The sequence below is a fragment of the Dendrobium catenatum genome, unplaced genomic scaffold (genome assembly GCF_001605985.2).
Source record: "Dendrobium catenatum unplaced genomic scaffold, ASM160598v2 fragScaff_scaffold_671, whole genome shotgun sequence".
Classification (NCBI taxonomy): domain Eukaryota; kingdom Viridiplantae; phylum Streptophyta; class Magnoliopsida; order Asparagales; family Orchidaceae; genus Dendrobium; species Dendrobium catenatum.
In genome coordinates this window covers 1,212,954-1,221,853 of record NW_021319133.1, presented here as the reverse complement: position 1 = coordinate 1,221,853, position 8,900 = coordinate 1,212,954, and positions in this window count along the sequence as shown.

The window sequence follows — 8,900 nt, the reverse complement described above, 5'->3', positions numbered from 1 at the left end:
ATCTTCATCGTGTAGGGATATAACTCACCCCTCTTAATCTCCTCCATGGAGGAATATAGTCATTTCCCTTAAAAAAGATAAACACTATCTTATATATGCAAATGTTATTTCCTCTAGTAAACTCCATATTGCTCTATGTACCAAGCGTGTTGAACTATCATCCATGTTTTATAAAGTGTTCAGAAGTGCAAAAGGATGACTTCAACTATCTAGGGTTATTTTGAGATATTATATAATCCTAAAGATGATAAATAAAGGTGTAAATATAAAAAATATGGTGTAGCATATCTATGTGATAGCAAAAATGGCACTAGTAATTTAAGACATCATTTGCAAAAGTACAAGAGAAGAGATATATGTAATATAAGTCAGCTAATCTTGCAAATGAACTCTAATTCATCCATTTCTATGTTTGATAGTAAGTTCGTCTCTACATAATTTCATGATTTATTTACTACATGTATCATTATGCATGACTTATCCTTCCAATTTGTTGAATTGATTGGTGCTCGAGCTCTTCTGATATATCTTCATCAGGACCTACAATTATTTTCTAAGAATACTACAATAAATGATTGTAAGAAATTATTCATTAAATAAAAATGTCATACATTATCACATTTGTCTAAATTACTAGCAGAGTTTGTCTAACATCATACCTATGAACTTCTACAAACACTAATGGGTTTATTTTCTTAATTGTATATTTTATTGATAATGATTGGTAACTATAAAAGAAGATCATTAGTTTTTTTTTTCTTTCATGCCACCCCTCATGATGGTATTGTTTTGTTGTCATGCCCAAATTATTATTCCTATAGTTCAAGAGGGCTTGAAGGAGATTGATGGTTCAATTTCAAAAATCAAAGAGAACATAAAGTATGTAAAAGACTCTCATACAAGGAAGCAACTTTTTTCTTATTGTGTTAAACATAGTTATTTAGATTCAAAAACAGATTTTAAGACAAGATGTTTTGACAAGATGAAACTCTACCTTTATTATGCTTGATAGTGCTATATATTATCAAAGATTTTTTCTATATTTAGAGTAGGTGATTCAAATTATAAGGCTTGTCCTACTAGTACAAAATGATAAATAATACATATTGTTTATACTTTATCATCTCATTTCTATGAAATTATTTGTCATATATGGCATGAAGTATTCAACAACAAATTTATACTTGATATATTATAAAAAATGAATCTTGATTGGGTACGAATCTCGAGGAAATTTTGACTTTAAAACTTTTGAAATTAAATTTGGGGCCACCCAGACTTTGATTTTAGTAAACTTATAGTCAAAATGAATATCTCAAAAAGATGAATCCAACAACACCAAATTCGACCCAATCTGAGCCCAAATGGGTCTAGCTCAAAGACCCAAAGCACATTTGGAAGGTTCATACCATAAATTGGACTACCAAATGATTTCCAAACATGTCATCATTCTTATAGTCGAATCAAGCGGCTCAATGAGAAAAATCCAACGAGCCTTAGATCACTAAATTTGGATATCACTAAGATACTCAAATACTCGATAAACTATTTACAATTAAGGGAGTTGATATCAATTATCCATACAAAACACTCCCAACATACCCTTGATATTCTCCATATTTATTAGTCATGCCACTCCCAAAAAACTATAAAGAGACACCTCATTCTTCATTGAGGGTGTGAGACCTCGTTCCCTTACTGTTCCTCTCTGATTTGAATTTTCCTCTCAAAATCGTCCAGGACGATTTGAGATCGTCCAGGCCGATCGGTACTGTAGAAAATATCGGCCTGAAGATAGTTCTGGGAACCGTCCAGGACGATTTTTCTGGTCTGATCGTCCCGGGACGATGTGGCGATCGGCCGGGCCGATCAGACAAATGATATATGAAAATCTGATCGTTTTGAGGAGAGAGAAAATCATTTTTATTAAAATCAGATATTTTGAGGAGAGAGAAAGAGAGGAAAAGTAAGAGGAAATCCTAGTTTTGGAGGCCGCGGAGCGCTTTTCGTCCGACGCTGCTGTTGGAAAAAGTGAAGATCTCGTGGTAAGGACTCCGAACCCTATTTCTGTTTTCAAAGATATTGAGTTTTGACCGAGTTGTGATCTGTTTTGTGTTTTCGTAATCGACTTTTCGACGTGATTTGATATTGGCACAACTTTCACCGCACAACTTTTAGTATGTTATAGATATGATTATTGTACACGATTTGACTGTATTCTACGAAGATTTTACCGGTCGGAATTGATTCTACGCGATTTTAATCGAATAGAAAATTATCGGGACTTGATTTGATTTGATTTCTATAGTGTGATAAAAAAACGGACCCGGTTTTGTATTGACACAATTTTCACCATACAACTTTTAATATGTTATAGATATGAATATTCTACACGATTTGATTGTTTTCTGTGACGATTCTACCGGTTATTTTGGGTTCTACGCGATTTTGATCGAATAGTAAAATATCAGGATGTTTATTGATGTTGCTTCAGTAGAATAATAGTCTTATATTGTTGTTGTGCACGTTCTGTGGTAATTTGATAAATTTCTGTTTTGGTGATTTTTGTGTAAATTCTGTATACTGCCATTATGCCGCTGGATTTTCGTACGATTTCCAATTGTTCTGAAATTGATGAATTGTATATATATGCATATGAATGTTGATATGATTGTTCTGCATTGTTATTATATTGACTATTGAATTGATTATTGATACTGAAAGATAAGTGAAAACCTGGTTGAACTATGGATTTCTACAACAGCACTATTGATAATAGCCAGTGTTTAACCTGGTTGAACTATGGATATCTACAACAGCACTATGGATTTCTACAACAGCACTATTGATAATAGCCAGTATTTATGCTTGTTCAGTAAGATTGTATGAAATTGCATATGTATGATATTGCATTGTATGGATTTCCTGATATGCATTGATCTATTGATTTCTGATTAATTTATTTATATTGATGGATATTATTGACCGGAAGTAATTGCTTTGCTGAATTGATTGACGTGGTTTCACTGTTGTAGCATCGTTCGTGGTCGTCAATGGGTTGTCATCTTTATGGATATTGATATATAAGCTGTCGTACTGACAGGAAGTAAGTGAGATTGAACGATAGATTGATTTGCAAGTGTATGTTCTGATACGATTCCATTCTATTGATTTGATTGATGTTATAGATTGATACGATAGATAAGATGGCTAGACGACCGTATTGATGTAATTAATGTTATCGATTTCTATGATAGAGATTGTAGAGATTTGATACACGCATTGATTTCTTGAGCTTTATGGATTCCCTACTGTTAATTGATTTTATCGACTTATGTCCCGTATTGATTTTCGTATCTGCATTGATTCATTGATCATTTACGACCGATTGATTTGACTTGATTTGATTGACCTGCATATTGTTTTCAGTGTCGTGCTTTGATTTCAGTTGTAGGCTTTGGTGACCTGCTGGGCTATTTAAGCTCATTATATGTGGTTAATATTTCAGGTGCAGAGCCTTCCGCGTGAAGCTTCTTCGATCGCTGTAGCTTTATTTTTGTAGCCCTTGGTAGGCTTTTGTTTTGTAGCCGTATGGCTAATGTACATATTCTTTTGGACTCTCTTTGGACTGTATATATGTTGATATGTGGATTATACTAGATGTTGTATTTCTTTCATGTAATACAATTATCTCTGGATGATTGTATTGATCTGAACGAGAAGAAAGAGATAAAAAAGAGATGAAAAGAATGATAGATAAAAAAAAATATGGAAAAAGAATGTCATATGAATCCTTTCACTATTGATATCTGGGACGTTACAATGGCAAAGTTGAAAATAATATATTATTAATTAAAAATACAATAGTAATCTCTTCTCCCCAATTGAAGAAGAATGAGAGTTTGTACATTTGAGAATAATTATGTGATTCCCGCATAAAGATTATCGAAGAAGTAATCAAATGTGAGAATGATCATACAACGTTAGTTAAATAATGACAATATAACATAGGCCAAGTACCTTTGGTTGAAAAATATAATCCAAATGAAAAAGTTGAATGTCATTAGTTAAGCGAAGGTGATCTTATAACAAAAGTCGAGATATATTAGTGTTGATTATTGACGGTAGTCAGCAGCATTGATCATTGGACTAAACAATAGAGTTCTTTTGATCTTTCAGTTCCAAAAATCCTCTATATAGAAAAATGGAATCTTATGTATAACTTTTCTTGAGAGGGCATCTTGGGCAATTTGGCGGAGCAAAAATATTTTATCAAGCAGCCTATATTTTAACATTATGGATTGATGGATTAATTGTTTGCCTAAAAAAGTATTCACTGATGATATCAAACTATTATATGCTACAAAATTTGTAGTGGTAAAGAGAAAATATTTTACATCTCAGATTTGTATAAATATTTATCATGTACACAAATAGAAGTTTTAAGAGATACTAAAAATAAGAAAAAATCATGCAGCCTGACCAACTTAAAACAGACCATTATATAATTAAAGATATAAGAGTCTACACTTCATCATAATGTAAGAAGACATAATTACACAATTAAGAATAATTATCTAATTATCGTTATAAGCATTACAAAATAAGTGATAGAATGTTGAGTTGATCATATAATGTCAATTGATAAAAACACTAAAAACTTTAAGTTATGTAGATTTTGTGTAACACTTTTCTCTCCTTCAATTATAACTATCTTCATTGTGTAGGGATATAACTCACCCCTCTTAATCTCCTTCATGGAGGAATATAGTCATTTCCCTTAAAAAAGATTAAACATTATCTTATACATGCAAATGTTATTTCCTCTAGTGAACTCCATAGTGCCTATGTACAAAGTGTGTTGAACTATCCTCCATGGTTTATAAAGTGTTCAGAAGTGCAAATGGATGACTTCAACTATCTAGGGTTATTTTTGAGATATTATATAATCTTAAAGATGATAAATAAAGGTATAAATATAAAAAATATGGTGTAACATATTTATGTGATAGCAAAAATGGCACTAGTAATTTAAGGCATCATTTGCAAAAGTACAAGAGAAGAGATATATGTAATATAAGTCTGCTCATCTTGCAAATGAACTCTAATTCATCCATTTCTATGTTTGATAGTAAGTTTGTCTCGACATAATTTCATGATTTATTTACTACATGTATCATTATGCATGACTTATCCTTCCAATTCGTTGAATTGATTGTTGTTCGAGCACTTATGATATATCTTCATCATGACCTACAATTATTTTTTAGGAATACTACAAGAAATGATTGTAAGAAATTATTCATTAAATAAAAATGTCACACATGATCGCATTTGTCTAAATTACTAGCAGAGTTTGTCTAACATCATACCTATGAACTTCTACAAACACTAATGGGTTTATTTTTCTTAATTGTATATTTTATTTATAATGATTGGTAACTATAAAAGAAGATCATTAGTTTTTTTTTTTTTTTTTTCATGCCACCACTCATGATGATATTGTTTTGTTGTCATGCCCAAATTATTATTCTTATAGTTCAAGAGGGCTCGAAGGAGATTGATGGTTCAATTTCAAAAATCAAAGAGAACATAAAATATGTAAAAGACTCTCATACAAGGAAGCAACTTTTTTCTTATTGTGTTAAACATAGTTATTTAGATTCAAAAAGAGATTTTAAGACAAGATGTTTTGACAATATGAAACTCTACCTTTATTATGCTTGATAGTGCTATATATTATCAAATATTTTTTTCTATATTTAGAGTAGGTGATTCAAATTATAGGGCTTGTCCTACTAGTACAAAATGATAAAAAATACATGTTGTTTATACTTTATTATCTCATTTTTATGAAATTACTTGTGTCATATATGGCATGAAGTATCCAACAACAAATTTATACTTGATATATTATAAAAAATGAATCTTGATTGGATACGAATCTCGAGGCAATTTTGAGTTTAAAACTTTTGAAATTAAATTTGGGGCCATCCAAACTTTGATTTCAGTAAACTTATAGTCAAAATGAATATCTCAAAAAGATAAATCCAACAACACCAAATTCGACCCAATCTGAACCCAAATGGGTCTAGCTCAAAGACCCAAAGCACATTTGGAAGGTTCAAACCATAAATTGGACTACCAAATGATTTCCAAATGTGTCGTTCTTATAGTCGAATCAAGCGGCTCGATGAGAAAAATCCAACGAGCCTTAGATCACTAAATTTTGATATCATTAAGATACTCAAATACTCGATAAACTATTTATAATTAAGAGAGTTGATATCAATCGTCCATACAAAACACTCCCAATATACCCTTGATCTTCTCCATATTTATTAGTCATGCTACTCCAAAAAAAACTATAAAGAGACACTTCATTCTTCATTGAGGGGGACCAAGCAAGGAAGGGAGGAGAAGAGGAAGAAGAAATATATATCTAAGATCTCTCTTGCCACCAAATTCTTCCTCGACCACCACACGACCACCGATTGTTGTTGAACTTTCGCCAGCCGTCGATTATCGCTGAATTTTCTCCCGGCCATCGACTATCGTTAGACTTATGTTCAGCCACTAATTGTTGTTGGACTTCCGCCCAATCACCAACTGCCTCTGAATTCACACCCAGCCATCGACCGTCACTAGATAATAATCTTAACGATATTCGTCGCCCGCCAACTAGATTCTATTTAATCATTATCTTTAGACTACAGTTTCCCCGATCGTCGTCACTCGATTACATTCCTTTTAGCCATCATTATCACACAATTCATTTTTTATCTCCATCGCTCGTCGACTACTATCCTTCCGAGCACCGTCACCCGACTACGGTCTTTTCAACCTCCGACTATGGTCTCTTTGACCATCATCTTTAGACTATGACCTCTTCGACCACCGTTACCCGATTGTGATCTTTCTAACCTCCATCGCCTACTGATTATGATTCCTCTAACTGACATCGTCCACCAACTATGGTTATAATGACCAAACAAACATGTCAACAATGATTCTTTCAACTCCCACAATGTAATGCGCTTTATATGATATATATGTATTATATCAAGCCAAGACCTTCCATCCCCCAAGGAAGGCCCTCATTTGTAATCAACTGCAAACACTAGTATATTAATGCAAATTGGGTCAGGCCCTGTGGGTATTTCCCATTTTCATGAGTTTCAATGTAAAAACTCTGGTGTCTCTAATAAATACTGCATCCCTCTCTTTTATATGTTTTCATGTTGGATATTCGTACAAAGCTAAGACATTAAACTTCATATTTCTCTGTTGCCGTAAATATTCAAGGATGTGATAATAATTTTCATGCATTTCAACAACTTATGCAATACTAAAACATGAAATGTCAAATGAGCATAAGTACATAAAAAATGGTTGCATGGATGATTATCAAATTTGAGAAGTATTGGTCAGAGTTTAGTGTCATACTTATGATAATTGTCATTCTAGATCCCCGATATAAATTTACATTTATAGAGTGGTGTTACCAAAGATTATATGATGGGGATTATATTTTTTAATTGAGAAAGATTAAAGATAAACTATTATTATTATTTGCAAATTATACAATAAATAATGGGAATGGTGCATCGGGGCAATATTTAAATGCAACACAAAGGAGATATAGTGATGTATCAAGAAACACTTCTTCTACTATAATTAAGTCATAATTTCCACAAATATATATTTTATTACAACTACTTTTCCCATTATTCATGTAAATTTGTTCAACATATTATGAGTTTCCCTAACATGACTTTAATTCTTTTGAGGAGGAAGTCATTATTCCTAGAAAATCAGAATTAGAAATATATCTGGATGAACTGAAACTTGATAGACAAATTAAATTAGATATATTACATTTTTGAAAAGAATCAATATAAATATCTAAAGGTTTCTACTATGGCTCGTGATGTGTTGTGCATTTTAATAACACACAGTAGCATGTGAAAGTACCTTCAACAATAGTGGTAGAATTATATATTAGCATCAAATCTCATTAAAGCATGATATTATTAATGTTTTATATTGTGCAAAGGATTGGTTCTATGAAGAACATATTGATATAGAATTTATCTTTATACACTTTTCTATTTATGTGTAATGTTAACAGTCAAATGTTTAACAGCTCAATTTCATATTTTTATTTTTTACAGTAGTAAATGATCATGAACTTGAAGCTATCACTGAGTATATCCTTAGTTTAACTACAAATCAAATTGAAGGATAAGCTGGTGAAAGTTCAATCATTAGAAAATTTTTGCTCTGGGTATTATTTAAGAGGAGCTTAAAAAATCATATGGCCTGTGAACTGGGTTGGTTTGTTAAAAAACTTGGTGGTTGGACATCTAGTGATTAACTACTATCTCTAATGACTAATGTGTTATTGCTTTTATGTTTTACTATTATTTTGTTAGCTATTAGGTATTCAAATTACAAGGTTATTAGTATGTTATATATTTTATTCAAGATGGCATTGGGTTTTCTTGGTTTGTTGTTACTGAATTTATATTTGAATACATAGCTTTTAGTTATTATGCTTCAAGCTATGAAGCATTTATGAGAAACCTTCTAAAGTGAAAGTGTGGATCCATTTGGGTAATTGATATTGCAACCACGTGATATTTGTTTTATCTTAACTGAGCATATACTATATAATCAAACAAATATTGACTAAGCTTTATACAAATTGCCGTCTTAGATGGTAATAGTACTATTCATTATTCACTCACATTTTATTAGTTTATGAATGATTTGGAGGCTTAATTTTAGCTATTTAGTCAAGCTTTTTTACTATCTCATGAATTTAGAATTTTAGCTATTTAACTTTTTTTTTTCAATTAAATATACTCGAAGGTAAATTTTTCTCCAGGGGATATTTC